The sequence below is a fragment of the Cuculus canorus genome, chromosome 3 (assembly GCF_017976375.1).
Source record: "Cuculus canorus isolate bCucCan1 chromosome 3, bCucCan1.pri, whole genome shotgun sequence".
Taxonomy (NCBI): Eukaryota; Metazoa; Chordata; class Aves; order Cuculiformes; family Cuculidae; genus Cuculus; species Cuculus canorus.
In genome coordinates this window covers 37,513,589-37,530,169 of record NC_071403.1, presented here as the reverse complement: position 1 = coordinate 37,530,169, position 16,581 = coordinate 37,513,589, and positions in this window count along the sequence as shown.

Genomic DNA, 16,581 nt, shown 5'->3' with positions numbered 1-16,581 from the left:
TCATGAATGGGAAGATGTGTCAGCAGCTCTAGGACAGAGAGATGCTGCTGTATAAAGCCACAAGCTGCTTTGAAAACATCTTTTATTTTTAAGTATGTGGCCTTGTCTCATTCCTTTTGATACTCCTCCTGTTACAGAAGAGACTTATTCCCATTTTACAAAGCAAAAAGATTCAATATTCTTCCAAGTGTTATACATGAAGCCAATGGTAGAGCCAGAAAATGAAGACACAACTTGTGAGTTGCATGTGGTACCTCAAATAAAGTACTATACTTTTTTTCTATGAAGGTAGACAGCAAATTGCTGAATAAAACAGGCTTTATATACCACTAGAATACCTTCACTCCAATATTAAGAACTTTAAAAGTGTGCATTAAAATATTAGAAGAATTTAGGCAAAACCGTACATCAACATATACAACCAGTTTCATATACATTGCGGTCTACAGATGTATATATGTGTGTGTGGTAGAACATATTATTTTAACTGTCAGGAAGCTCATAAAAAGAAAAACTTTTGGGGCTGGCTCAAACTTGGAGTGCATTTTAACATGCTGGTCGTACTTTATGAAGAAATCTCAAATGTATCCCATGTGTTGCAAACACTTAAAAATAAGCTCAATATGAGCTTTTGTCTTCCTGAGCTATACAACTATTTCAAAAATATCTTCCTTCAGTAGCACCAATATTTATTTTTGTATGTCATTTTTGCAGTTTGAATGCTATATTTGAATTTCCACATTGCCATCAAAGACAGAAGGGGGGAAAAAAATCCCCTTAACAAATCTAACAGAATCTGGTTTCAAGAAAAGTTTCCATGACTAAAACCTTTTTTTCTTTTGTCAGAATCATTTTTCTCAACTGACATGTCATTATTGTTTCCCTTGTTTTAGAATATTGGCTTTCCTTGAACTAAGAGGGGAACATATCTTCAGAGAATTGGCATCTTTCTTAGTAATGATAATGTTCTTTTCCTTTTTCCAGCACCACTTTTGTATTAAGTGAATGCAGGTTTGTGGGGCATGAATAGAAATGTACATCAACTGCCATAACTACTTCATTGTTCTCCAGCTGTGTGAGGTCAATTTGACTAGAAGTAATTTAGAAAGTGAACTCCCTTATTATCCTCAGTGGTCCAATTCTGTGTTTCGACTTCTACTCTGCTTTTAAAGAGGATTTTTGGGGTGGATTTTTCTCCTGTCATTCTGTCCTCATTATCTGATCTCTTCTACTTTCTCTGTCATATTCAGCAGAAATTTTTATTGGTGGCTACAGAATCATATCACATCTGTTAGTGTTTTCCAAGTGACTTTAGAAAATGGTTTCAACTTAAAGATGACATTTCAGCTTCTTGATATCAAAGGTAGTTCAGGAGTGACAAAGTTTTGCCTGAAGTGCAGGCGTGACCTATGGACTGAGGAGTTTAAATGATGCTTTTATATTTTAATTACTGTTTTCTCAAAGGAAAATTGAAAAAAAACCCCAAACTATCCTTCCAGTATTTTTATCTCCTGAAAAAAGAAACACAGGAAAGAAACCTCCAAATAAACAGCGAACAAGAGAACAAACTGTGAAAACTTTTATGCTCCTACTGCATTTTTTATAAATTTGATTACTCATGAAATCACAGGGAAGCCCAACTGCACACTTATTAATATATTAGTAGCGGATGAATGATTTTTCTTCAGAGGAAGCCCAATTCTGCACATTCGGATTTTTCAGTAGCTCCACAAAAGTCCATAATTGTTCTATTTAAGTGAATTAGGGCTAATAAAGCAATACGAATCTGTGGAAAAATCAGATTGTTGTCTAAGTTTTTGGTGGAACTTCAAAAACATGAGCTGCATTTTTAAGCCTTTACCTGCATTTTCAAAGGTTTTTGTGACTATTCAAATACTTCATAATATCTGTGAAACAGCTCATTCATATGAGCAATTCAGTAGTGGAAGAGAAGTAGCACTCTGGGCTACAGAGATTTCAAAATGATAAATAAATCCTCACAACAAAAGGTTATGAACGTAGAAACAGAAAGGTTGCTTAGGTACAGAATGTGAGCTAACAGCCAAATTGCAAGAACCAAGTATCAACACTTTTAAGTCTGTCTTTTCAGTGATCCTATAATTCACAGTCTTTCTGCAAGGATTCTCGTTCTCTTGCTAAACAATTAGAACTTTACAATGCATAGTCCAAGGAGTTCAAGGGAAAAACCTGTGGTGCTGAATCCATTTAACTTGACTTGTTTATTAAAACTTCAGCAGGAACAGGGCTACCCATCTGGATGTCTCCATCATTTGTATGGGGAATATAGATATTTTTCATTGGAACTGCCTTGGCAGGCATTTAATACATGAACACACACAAGGTACCTAAGTCAGAACTCATTTCATGAGCTCAGCTCAAGACTGCACGCTTGCTGGCCTCCACTTTGTCACGAGTTTCCTCACAGAGCTGGCATTATTAACATGATGGCTTACAGCTGTCCCCGCTCTTCTCGTACATGTCTGTTTAGATTAACTCTTACTACGGAATATAGGCTGGCATCCCATAGCCTTTGTTTCAAGACAGAGTGCCCTTATACACATTCTGTATGATAAACTTGAATCACAGACTTGTTTGGGTTGGAGCATGGACTTTCGTTACTGAATTTTTGTGTTGAACCTATATGTCTCTCTTACATTTCCAGGACTTTAATACCTTTAATGCACTATGGGAGCTGAACTAGATTCCTAATGATAGCAGTAGTGTCTATCACTGTATTATGTTCATTTAAGACTTTCCTGTGCTGTGTAAGTGTTATTGTTTAATTGCCCATTCCTCAGTGTAGCGTGATTTTTTAAATTAGCTTGACATTTTATGTGTTTCTTTTACAGCTCATCTCAGCAGTTAATGAGCTCTTTGATAAGTCTCTTCAGCACAGATCATTACAGCTCTTTAGTACTGTCATTTGAAAGCTAATACCAATAAACAGAAAAATTACTCAGCAGGAGGAAGGTAAGTGTGTTATGCTCCAAATTGTTTAGTTCGCAAAGCTTAGGAAATATTCAGTAAAAAAAAAAGCATTTTGTAAAAAAGTCAACAGTAACCAATTAATGTGATTTGTTTGGATGGGCATTATAGATTGTCTGGATGCCAGGTCAGCATCATTCCAGACATGAAAGACCTGCTCAGATACAATTTGAAAGGTATCCCTAAAATGCAGGGTAGCCCTCTCCTTTCCCTAGATACCATGAGCAGGTTTTCCTTTAATGTCCTGGAGATTGTCTAAGTCTTGTCAAGTGAAGAGTATAGACGTAATAGATGAGAAGAACCTAGATCTTGACAAAGGTTTGAGCCTACCCAGGTATATGCTCAGATGTGAGGAGCGAGACCACCAACGTGAATAGGAAATTTTGTTTCAAAGCTGCCTGACAGCAGCAATTGGTGGTTACCAACTGTATCTGAAATTAGGATGAAAAGGAATCCCTTGCAGGAACTGGTTTTTATTTTGTTTTGATGTTTTCACAGTACTTTTCCCTAGATACACTTGGAGTCTGGATAGCAGTAGACCCATAACACGAATAATCAAAGCCCTGACTGCTTTTACCTACGCTAACAACACTCTTATAAGGGCACGCAGCTAAAAGAACAGAGATTGAACTGCTAAGTTTGTAAGGAATGATTCATTATTTCAAGAGCAATGGCTATTAACTGGTGAAAGCTTGTGCAAGGCCATAAGTCGAAATGCCTTATGCTAGTGATTCTATAAGTTTTTCTTCATAATATGCTTAAACATTCCTTTAGGAAACACCATAAGGCCCAGGTGAACACCAATTTGGCTGCGCTAACTGGAGTTCCAAAACTGTGAACCTACAGTATTTGAGTACTCTTGTCAGTGTTGATAAAAAGAAATAATAAAATGACTCCCTGTACACAATGCAGCAAGAGCTTCGATTGAAAAAATGGTATTCCACAAAGTGCGGGAAAGCAGTTTGTAAAAAACTGAGGGCTCTGGTGGGGTGGGTCTCCATTGGTAGATAACCAAACGGTAGGATTAAAGCATTAAAATTTACACTGAACATAAGGCAAACACAGAAAGTTTAATGCAACTGTAGTTATGAAAAGTACTAATTTGTGAGATAGTAAAAGTATAAGGAGACTAGATATTTGTGAGAAAAACAAAATATGACAGTTACCCAAACCAGAAATTACAGAACATGACTATGTTCAGTGTTCTATGTTCTACTCTTTTTGTGAAGTAGCAGTCAGAAGAATTTATTTTTTACATATGCAAGAATAGCCAAGAAAGGTGGATTCACAGCCTTTTATAGGCCATGACTAAGTCTAAATTAGTGTAATTCTTCCTGTAACAGAAAGAAATCTTATAAAGTTAGAGAGATAAAAGACTCATGATGTTAAAAATGCTGGTTAAGACAAGAATAACGAATAGTAAAGCTGACTGCTGTGGTACAGTACCAGAACTCTCCAGATCAAGCCTTTCTGCTATATTACCTTTGAAATAAAACAAGTTTTTAAAGGGGGAGGCTTAGTATTGTCAAGATCCGAATGATGCTTAAATAAAACAATGCTTGGAGTAGTACACAGTGCTACGATTTTAAGAAAACAGATAAGTTTCACAGCAGAAAGCTGAAATATTTCAGAAAAGACGATAATAAAAGTCACGGGTTTGCAAGAAATGAAATTTCACATGGATTTACAGAATATTCTGGTTAAATGCATAGTAGCAGTCACGTTTTTAAATTATTAGATGATCCTATCTGAAAACATGTGTTTGGGAACAATAGTACTGGCTCATCTGCCACTGATTTTAATGGTGTTAGTTATTCCCATTAAGCTGAATGTGTGGTTCTATTGCTTTCAACAATCCTGGTAACAGAACGAGCCATTCAAACCTTTAGTGGCCCGTCACAGTCAGGATAGTTATGTCTTGTAGGTGTGTGCACAGCTATGGAAAGCTGATGGGATAATGACTGCTCAGATGCTAACATTAATAGAGTCACCAGACCCTCACATTACATGAGTTCTGCATAGCATTAAAAAATGGATGGCCTTTTAGAAGACAAGAAAGCAATTGGTTAATTTACAAGTAAATCTGTGTCCTTTCCATCATAAAAAACCCATTAACATGAAGCATAGTGACAGTTACTAAGCCCATTATTATAAATCTTGTTGTCACATGAAACATGTTAGGATATCACAGCTTTGATACAGTCTATTTCATAGATGGAGAGATTTTCAACAAATAGTACTAAATACTTTTAAGGGCAAAAACTGTAAAATGGCCCAACAGTGGATGCATGCATCTATCCCTTCAATGGAGAAAGTTACATGATCAGGATCTTGTCATTTATCTCTCTAAAAGCATTAAAATTCCAGGAAATTCAGAGATAAGTATGTGTTTTAAAAAAAAAAAAAAACAACAAAAAAAAAACCAAAACCCAAAACATTTGACAGTATGAAAATGCAGAGGCAGGGCATTTTTTTTCCTAAAGTGATGAAAATGAGAGAATAAAGCAATAACTCCTTCAAAAAATAGCTAAAATGTCATTAAAAATCAATTTCATTTGATCCCAATCAGTGTGAGGAGTTTCATTGCACTGAATTAATGACATCCTTTACTTTCCAGCAAACATTACTGTTCCTTTAGTTGTTCAAACTATTAAGTTGTTTACAGTTCTATAGTAGAAGTTTTTGCTTGAATGTAGAAAATAGGTTTTGATACTATTATTCTCCTGACAGAAACTTCTAACAGAAAGAGAACTGTCATAGTTCTGGCTTGTGAAAGGGTATGGTATGTGGACTCAGATCCTCATGAGGAGTAAGCTATAAACCTTGGTTTTAATGGACTTAAAATAGCTAATGAGCAGGCACATGACATGGAAACATCACATACTTTGAAAGATTTCTGTGAAACATAAATTGCCTTTCACTAGTGCTTGGAGACTTTCAAGATAAGGAAATTGCTAGGAGAAGCAAGTTGGCAAAACTAAGACAATGGTTCCACAATGCAATAAATCATACTTGATGGCTTCTAGTGCTAGATTAAAACAGTTGTAAGTACAAGACAGAAATGGATAAAACAATCTAAACACAATTTGTCAGTTCTACTGTGTTCAACTTTTTTTGAGGGAGCATGCTAATATAAGCAGTTTCTGTGCTGGATCATATATCATCTATTCAAACTATTATGCCTCTTCAGATATTTGCTTGATCATGACCAGCAAGAATCAAAACAAAAGCTTAACAGTAGCATGATCTCTGTATCAGATACCTTAGCTAATTCAACAGCAATGCAGTCATGTGCCCAATATGGATCCAGACCACTTGTATATTGCTGGATGTCCAGACCCCCAGCTGAAAATGCAGAGTGGGGTGGGACTACCTCATGATGTCAAGTGGGAAGTGGAGCAGACACTTGATCAAGTAATCCCACATGCAACAAAGTAGGGCTCATGCAATGCCAACTCAGATTCAGGAGCAAGCGAGCCACATTAAGCTGCAAAGAATCTGTCAGGAGGCTTTAATCTCCATCTGCTCCAAGGCATAAGTTGAAGTGGCTCTGCATGTTTTGCACATGGTGTGGCGGTTGGGCCCTGGGTGCCGCCGGGTGGTCACTGCCTATACTGGGCATCCTTGCTGAAGGAAAGTGTTGAACGGAATCCCATGGAAAGTGTCGCAACTCAGATTTGTTCCACAGTCAATAAATGAAAACATAATAGAAACCAGATCCTATGAACATGAGCACTAAACGAAACATGGATCCAAGGCAATAGTCCAATACATATTTAATAGCAACCTGCCAGATGATGTTTTCAATTATGATCATTTTATTTTGTATTCAAGTAGTGCTAGAGGTCAAGTGATCCCTTCAGGCCTGATGCTCCTTCCACTGCATTAGATGGCTTAGAAATGCATCGGACTTTTCCCTGATGCATTTTCTAGGTAAGACAAAATAGATAGCATCCTAAAAGTCTATTCCAGCGCTTAAGACCACAGCTCTGCAGTGTACTCTGTGGTGAACAGGGATCTACTGACAGGAAATGTCTTCAAGCTCAGGAACAAGCTGAATGATATTTGTGGAATATATTCAGTGCTCAAGCATTATTTCTTCATTCAAGTTTCAGAGAAGTGTTTGACTTTTACTGTAAATCCATAAATCACAGCCATTCTTGGCATCTGGGATGTTTTCCTCAGCTAAACACAATGAATTTCCTCCAACAGAAGAAAGAACAGTGTAAATAGTGTTTAAAATGTGTTACTAATTTATTACAAGGTCTTGCTGGATATAATTAATTAAAATGGGTTTGTATATTCGAAGAGGACATATATATCTTTCAGTAATACCTGTACATTGAGACCCCTGGACAGTGTTGATGTATCTTAGACCAAATATTCTCAGTAGGGATGGCAGATGCATTTCAGCTGAGGTGGCTGTGAATGATGGCCCAGATTTTTGTTGTCCTTTTTCGTTAGTCTGTTAGGAACTGCTCATTATTGAACAGAAAGCTAACAGCTTTTCTTGTCCTTTTTTTTTCACATCAAACACATTTTAAAGCACAAAGCAAGAAAGAAACATTTATAAGGAAAAGTGTATTTTCAGTGGCACAAATTGCTATGGCAGACTATTTTTGGTAGCAATTATAAAGAAATCTTTTCTATACAGAGTATTTGTATTGCTGCCTGTGAATATGATAGTTTTCTGCTGAACTACATTACTCGAGCTGCTAGCTTTGACAGTTCTTTGGCACATTTCAGAAGCAATTGCTTTAAGAAAGAAAAATAACTACCTGCTTCTGTTTAAGCCACATAAAAAAGCGTCATCTACAGCATTCACTGAGTTGTGGCAGATCCCACAGCTTTGCCTAACAGTGCTTGTTCTGCAGCCTCTTATCCACATTACTATCTGTTATCTCTTGGGGTGGACTGTTCCAGAGGACTCCTTCAGTGTTTAGCTTTGTCTTTAGTGCCAAGCAGACTGCTGTTTCTGTGAGTACTCTATCAATTCTGTTTCTATTGATTTTAGAGAGCACTATAATTAGAGCTATGGAGTGTGACTTCCATGCAGCTGTAAATCTACAGGTTTGATTTTCTACTTCTGTAGACAGGAAAAGAGATGAGGAACAGATTGCCCATGCAAAGTCTTTTGACTAGTATATTACAGAGCTTACTATGACCTGCCATAGTAGCTGTCTCTCTTGAGTTGGCAGCTTTTGAAAAGTTTGTGAAAGCAACATATGATGGATTAATTAAAAAACAACTTCTGCATAGCTTTCTATCATAAATATCCTGAAGGAAGGAAAGGTTTAATAGCATCCTTATTTCATTGCATCTAGCAAAGATGGAAAGGGACTGTTAAATATAATAATTAAGGTGATTCAGGATTCTTGATTTGGGCTGCTGTGCCCTCTGTTCCACCAGGCATGACTGCTTTTCTGCCCTTAACATTTGAGACAGATGGAGTTTGGGCATATGCAACTCATGTTTTTGAAATCCCTTCTAGAGAAGGAGCCAGGATTTTGTTTCTGAAAAAAAAGAACACCCAAGGAACAGAAAACCTCCAGGTGAGGTTTCCAATTGTAGTGCTCTACAGAGGATCCACGATAGTTATCAGTCACCAGTCAAAGTGGATCTCAAAGAGATGAGATGCTTCTGGGCACAAGCAGCTCTAGGTTATGAGGAGCTGGCTTACTGTGTGCAAAGACTGTCCTCTTTCCTTTTCTTCTGCCTTGACAACAACTGCTTTTCCCTCTTTTCTAACTCATGCCCTTGCATTCTTGTCACCTCCTGTAGTGTGCTTCTTGTCATTCTACTCACCTCTCCTCTTTGCTGTTGGAAACGCTGTAAACTACATGTTGCTGATTCTATTCTTAACATGTCTGAATCTTAGAAAGTCATTAAATGTGGCTGAATGACCCATCAATGGGTGAAATCATATGCAATTGTCTCAGAGAAGTGCTCTGAGGCTCGCATAATAGTTGGTAAGTGATTTTGATGCAAGATTTGGGTTTTTTTCCTAAGTCTATTTATTTTTGTGTAAAAGTATCATGCATTTTATATACAATTAATGCTAGAAAAGCTCTCTTCTCATTATGTAATTTTTATTAAAATATATACCTATTATATTTAGTGTATGTGTGTACATCAATATTTCTTTTGAAAGCTGTTGACTTACTTGAGTCAAAAAGGAACTCAGACAAAGCTTTGGTAAAAGTTAAACCAATGCTATGGGCAATTAGTGTCGTATGCTCTTAGAAAAGAATGATGAAATCTTTACTCTGAAACCCAAAATCTTAAGGGAATACTTTAATATCAGTAGAAAGGGAGCTGTTTCAGAATAAAACTTCAGTTAAAAATTACCCATAATAATTTTAAAGCTATATTCTCATGATCGAGATGTTGAAAAGCATTACATTTTCATTAGATACACACAAGCATTTAGAAAAAAATCTGGTCTGAGCTTCACGGTATCCAATCATTAGTCTTTTGCACACTCATTCTCTGAAGTGTTAAAGATGTGGAGTTTAACTCTGATGTTAAAGAAAAATTTGAGGTCAGTATTCTGATGTGGAAGTTAGTCTTTCGCAGAACTATTTAAAATCAAATACTTTTACTACATAGCTTATGAGGGCTTGAGTTACACTACAAGTTTTTTGACATGTAATAAACCACAAAACATCTATTTAATTTGTGAACATTGATGGGCTGTGTAAACTGGCATTGCTGCTTTGATGTTTGTGGAGTTTTGCCAGTTTACGCCAGCTCAGGAATCTGGTCTATTGTTCCTGCAGGCTTCATATGACATTTTAAATTATCAAGATGATCATAGTGTAAAGACATCCAGCCAAAGTATTAGAACAACAATTCTCTGCCAAATTCGGGAGACTTGACTTATTAAAAAAATAAATTACACGTGTTCTTTTTATATAAATAAAAATTTATTTCATTAGACTGCATAATTTACTTGGAGGCTGAAGCCATGATTTCCTAGTTATGGATGTAAGTTTGTGAGTCAGAAAGGCAGACAATGCTCTCACACATCTTACTAAAGCAGACTGAGATGTTTGCTCAGACTGGTAAGATATAAACAGTTTCAGTGTCCTCAAATAAAGTCATAGGGGAGCTAATCTTGTCTTCTTCAGCCCCTTTTTAGAGGTTTCTCCCTGTCTTTTCCAGCTTTTCCTCCTCATCAAGAGTGCACATAAAAATACATTTGAGAAGGAAAGAAAGGCAGCTAGTATTTTGTTTTATATTTTCTCTCCTTATCTTCACATTATTAATAGGTTTTTGCCATGATGTCATCTTTGATCTAGAAGCTGATTTGAAGCCATCCAACTGAAAATGGATATTTCATTTAGGAGAGTGGCAAAGACATCACAAGGTGCAGAAATATTCTACGCAGATACCCATGAGACATTTGTGTGTGAATCTGCAAGGGTCTACATATTGGATGATAAATGCCAGTAAAAATTTGTGTCCAGTATTAGGTGGCGACTTTCAGAAAGGAAGGAGAAATGAGGAAAGAAATACTCAAAGCCAGATCTATATCCTCTCTCTAAGAAAAAATAGGTTAGGTTGATGGTAGAAGTGAAAAGCACTTTTCCATCTGAGAAGTTTTCATGTACCCAAGAGAGGACGTATGGATATGGGGAACTGTAACAGGGCTTCAAGAAAACCTACAAGCAATCTGAAGAAGTTACTACCTCTGCCACAAGGCCCACAGATCTGAATTGGTGAAATTTTTTTGGCAAGGCTCCTTCACGTCACAAGAAAAAATTCCAGTTTTTCTAATAGTGAGACTATAAAAGGAAAGGAAAAGCAGTAGGAAAAAGATCTAAAAGATTAATGGAGCCTTTTAAAAATAACAGTATCTGGAGATAGAGTTATGTGTTTTGGGTATTGCTATATCAAAACGGTAAAGATCATGACAGGCTTATTTATCAAGCATTCAACTTTGGAGAACCTTTGATGCATAAGAATATTAATCCCTTCCTGCATACATTTATATTCATTTTGAGTTTATGCAGATGTAGATAAACCTAGAGGCCAAAACTGTTACCGTGAAAATGAATTTGCACTGACTGTTTCACTGTTTGGATGACTTTCAACTGGCAGTGAAATATAATTTAGGTAAACTCGCTCATCTTTTTACTTCCACATTTCAGTTGTAAAAATACAGTCTTGCAGAACACAAGAGATGAATATTTTTAGGATTCAAATTGGATAAACATGGTACTAGACCAAGGAACAGCTAGTCAACATAGTTCTGGGACAATTGTATTTTGCTGGAAATCAGTGGAAACTGTTACTTCATGTCATGAAGAATTTTTGCTATTTTGAGATTAGGTCTGATCTCAATATGGGGTAAAAGAAACAGCTTAGAAAATCAGGTTTGGAGAATGGAGAACAGTATGTTAGTCCATTGTTCTGGGGTCATTATACGCAGGAAACTATGGAATTCATGAAATGCAAGCCCCAGAAACTGCATCCTTGAGCAGCCAAAAATTTGGTAAGAGACAAATATACTGCCAGGAGGCAGCATATCATGACATTTTTGATGTGACCTCCTTTTCCACTCCTAAGGAAGTGTTCCATGAACAGTAGGCACAGCTACCTTTGGGAAAACTTTCAGCTTTGCTAAATCAATAATTTCATCTTGTGCACGATGTACATGTGTATAATATTATACCAGAACCTGATGAGAATTGTGGGGCTCTATGAAGGGAAGTGACAATGGCAAATAGAAAGCTCAGCTGAATAAATCCTTCTCCTAAACATTCAGTGATGAAGGTCCTTGTCCCTCAACCCCAGCCAAATGTTTTTTAAAGTACTTTAAAGTTATGGAAACAATGTCTGGGAAATGAAAGGCTACATTTGATCTGACATTGATGCAAAAAACTGTTCAGCTGACACTTGGAGGGAGAAGCGCAATAAAATTAAGGTACTGTCCAGATGAACAGCTATTTTTCATAAAAGCTATTGAAACTATACATATTTAAATGGGCTCAAAACGAACAAATCCATACAGCAATGTTGTCAAATCAGAGAGATCACCAGAGACTGATATTCTGTTATTTAAGATTTGTGTAGTCCTATCTACTGCTTGGAAGAACTGGATTTCTGCTTGACTCAAGATGACCAAGAGCTGGGTTTGGAAATATTTTGACCTGTAGTGTCTCTACATCAGCACTGCTTCAGACATTCTCAGTCATTTTAGGATACCTCAGAAATCAGGTATGCATTTAATTTTACTGGGGTTTGATATCAAAAGAGAGCAGGAAAACAGCAGGCAAACTACCTGGATTTTGGGGACAGTTCTCTACATCACTGAAGATTTAGAAGGAGAATTTATTTGTGCTGGGTCTTCTTACCCTGTTGGCTGAAATCTGTTGGTTTCCTTATTTTAGAGGAAGGACATTGAGTTTTGTAATGTAGTAGTGAAGATTTAGCAGTAAACTCCTGAGAGTGTTGAATCATCATTGACTAGAGGTAAATATACGATTCCATGGATTGTATCTGAAGGAATATAGTGTTATTATTCTAGACTTTTGCACAAATGTCATGTGACAAATGAGCATAAATTTAGATATGATATATATTCAGGAGATCATAGGCTGTACCTTGAATAGGACAAAGAGAAACTTATTATGGCACCTTCTAATGACCCTCTAAGTTGAGGAAGAGGCTTCTAAAAGCCAGTTGGGGCAGGAAAACAAGAGTCATAGGAAACAACTGAAGGTTTGTCTTGCAGCCTGAGGTGCCTGCCAGGTGCAACCTGTTAAAGCATAAAGCTGCAACAGTTGTTTTAGATTTCAGAAAATGAGGTGTTGCTTACTGAGCATGAGGCCATGCAGCACATAATTTGCATTGGGAATTGATGCTCATCCTATTGAAGTAGAACGTGAATAATGCTTTGCTTCTCACTCTGTTTCTGTGTTTCTTCTGTTCTTAGGCACCATTACTGATTGTGTAGCACAGAAAAGATTGCTAAGAGTTCAGATATAGTTATTCAGCTTTATGAAGCACTGACTTCCTTCACTGAGAGAAAGTTTTATCTTCTGACAAGGAGGGTTTTGTAGTGTGGGCCAGCTAAAACAGGGGTTTCCAATACTGTTCACAGATCATTTGTCTAATGTAAATATAAATATTGTGACTTTGGTAGGAAAATGGAATTCTCTCAACAAAGGTATTATTCTAGATTTCTGCACGAATGTCTACCATCATAGCTTCACTTACAACTGGTATAAGACTTGCTTTGGTTCACTCATTCTCATAAAAACACAAAACAAAAAATAAAGTAAACCAGTTTCCATTATAAGCCTGATTGTGGTTAGCTATCTATACAGCGACAAAATTTCTTTTGGTAAGTCTTAAAGTTAAGGGATGGAAATGTGAACTATTTCTGACTTAAAAAAGTGTAAAAAGTAATAATTCTTATTAAGCAAAAGTTTGCAGTAGTGCTCATAGAGATTGAGTGGTTTTAGGAAAAGGAAATACAACTCTGATATAAACATTTTCACGTGGTAGTTTCTAGGTTTCTTGCAAAAATGAACTTGTAATGTTTGAGCATCCATGTTCTTGGAGTGATTAAATATATGTTGATCTCTGTCCCCTTCCCCCACCTCTGTTACTGTGTTGGTATTGTGACTCACAGGATTATGGAATCATAGAAACGTTTAGGTTGGAAAGGACACCAAAGAGCAGTAGGTAAGCCCCTGCACTTAAAATCAGGGCTTACTTCAAAGTAAGTTTTCAACATGTTGTTCTGGGAGATATTGCCATTCTCTGTGCTCCATGAGAGAACTCTGCTGCTCAGGTGGTGCTGCACATAGTAGCCAAAGCAGTCTTTGATAATAACTCTGATGCAGTCCACTCTCCTTTAACAGAGCTTAGCGATCAAGAAGCAATTTGTAGTGCAATGAGAAAAAAAAAGAATGTATTTTTGGCCTAGGACTTAGATTATGTCAAATCAGGTTTTGAAGAAAGCTGTATTGGGAGATATGAAGGATGTCAGGAAAAGTAATGGTCCCTGGTTTAAATCCTTCTGGAAAATCTTGGAGAGTCTGTGCTCTAAATGCCTCTGTCTGTAGGTCAGCAAAGGCAGTTATATAGACTTCAGGGGACTGATGATATATGTGACTACTTTCTGTTGAAAACCTTGCTGCCTCAAGGGGCCACTCCAGCAAGCAGTCTTGCTCTAAGAAAGAAACTTAAAATGTAAATCACTAACCTTGAGTGAACAGCATAACACTCCAGCAATAAAACCCAGCTATAAACACAAGGAAAGGCCACATCTTTGATAGTTTCCTGAAATGATTGCAATTTTCTTTTTATCCCTTCTTCTCACTTAAGCATCTCAGAAGGTTAAGGTGTAGATTATTGTGACTTTTACTTCTAAATTGTCTACCCAAGTGCCTCTTATTTTATTCTTTTTTCCCTCCCTCTCCTCTTCATATGCTTTTTCCTTTCTTCATAGGCTTAGTTACGGGAGCCATGCTATCCACTCACAAAAGAACACCATATGACTTTAAATTCAATTTAAATTCTTCTTCATGGACCCAAGGGACCATTTTGCAAGAGAGTTTTATTTGCTGAAGGGGTATTATTTTCCTATATTTATTTTACATTCCTTGCCTTCCCTCAGTCATTAACACATTTCACTCCTCCTAGTTATTTTTTTATCTAAACAGTTGTGGCTGATGTAGGTCTTTTATGCCTTTTCTGTATGTGTGTCTATATCAGATCATTTGTTAAAGGAAAAATGTTTGGCCAAACAAGAATAATGTTGTAATAAGGGTGGAGTACATTTCTTGTTTTTAAGAGATCATTCCAAGATTTTCATCTTCATTTTTACTCCAAATGTTTAGCCAATGAAACAAAATAAACAGAAAATCCCAAAGGGTAAAATTGGTGTAAAACACTGAAATACTTTTTGTCTTTGCTAGATAAAGAACAGTTCTTAACTGAATTTAATAAATGGGTCACTTCAGTGTCCAATATTTATAATAATTTCTTGCTTTTTCGTTAAGATTTAAGACCAGAGTGACTGCTGGAAAAAACAAGTCCAAAGCAGGCCAGACCTTCAGCATGTTGTGTCATATTTATGCCATATTCTCTGTGTCTAAATAGTAATTACATGTAATTTAAAGGCCACTCTAAAGCCTGGACTCACTAAAAACCCTGCGAGGGAAACCCCTTACAACTTTTCCTCACCTGCCCATGTCCTACTTGCAGGCTTTGTGGTAACTAGGTAGCAATAGATTTGCACTCAGTCCTTTTGGAAAACACGTACATGTACAGGAAAGTCCATCAAAAGCAAGCCCACCTCAAGTTTGCTGTTGTTTGTGTTCCTGTAGCACAGCTAAGTCTAATAAATAGACAGGGCAGAAGCCTGCAAATGGTTTCCAAGAAGGCCTGGGTGAAGGAACATTGGAAATACCTTATTGCGTTACTCTAAGAGTGAGAATCAGAATGTGATTGGTCTTCGTGAAACTTGGGGATTTAATGGAAAAAGAAGCCATATGGTTGGGCTGAGTTCAACGTAATTACTCACTCTCAGTGGCAAAATCCCTGGTCTTTAATGCTCAGCAAAGATTTATTCTGTTGCAGAGGTGAAACCTGTAGTGGTCCATAGTCTGTGTACCCTTTTTCCCCCCATCTGCAATGTATCAACGTAAAGCAGAAGTAACAGGGAACCTGGTGGAGTCATCTCTGAAATATACTAGCCCATGAATTTCAGTGTTGGCTTCATATGGCCACTGCAGTTGAGGAGCTTTTCTTAGGAATGTTTACTGAAAGAGCACATTTTAAGCTAATAGGGAAGAATACCTGCCAAGTGGAAGCAATCTTATCCATATCTTGTGACTAATGCATCCAATCAAAGCAGTTTGGTTTTCTAGTCTTGGATAATGAAACCAGATGCTCTTGAATAAACTACAGAAGATTGCAAAACAATTTTCCCATTTAATTAAAATGATAAACATTTTCTATTAATGCAGAAATCACCAACAAGAAAAGAGGTGGGGTTTGGCTGCTGAATTATTTGTTATGGAACATTTGCTGTGTTTCAGACTGCAAGATGGTCATTTGTGACACTGCCATATTATTTTAGAACTAACATAAAAGGTTTACTGAACATAAAAGCTAAGCAAAAAAAGGAACATCTGTCTTCCTCTGCACTACCTGGCAACTTGTCTGGTAGACCAAGGGAATATATTACAAGCACATTGTTTAAATAACATTTCAAATGACAAACCAGAAAGATTTTTGATGTCTAAACAAAGGACAGAGGAGAAATGTTGTGACAATTTTTGAGAGAAAAATGATGGTCATATTTTGCAAATGGTCATAATTCGTAAGTGTACCTAAGAAGATCAAATTTAGCTATATCTTTTTCTTAAGTCATAATCTGGTCCTAGCAGAATATAAAAAAAAGAGTCATTTAAGCTGAATTTCTTCTACGTCCATTAATATAGTTAGACTAAACACTTTCTGACTTCAAGAAAGACTTGAAAAACATTTTTAGTCTTTTGCACAGAAAGCCTTGTACACTTTTGGAGATTTGTTGATTATTAGGGCATGTGTGTT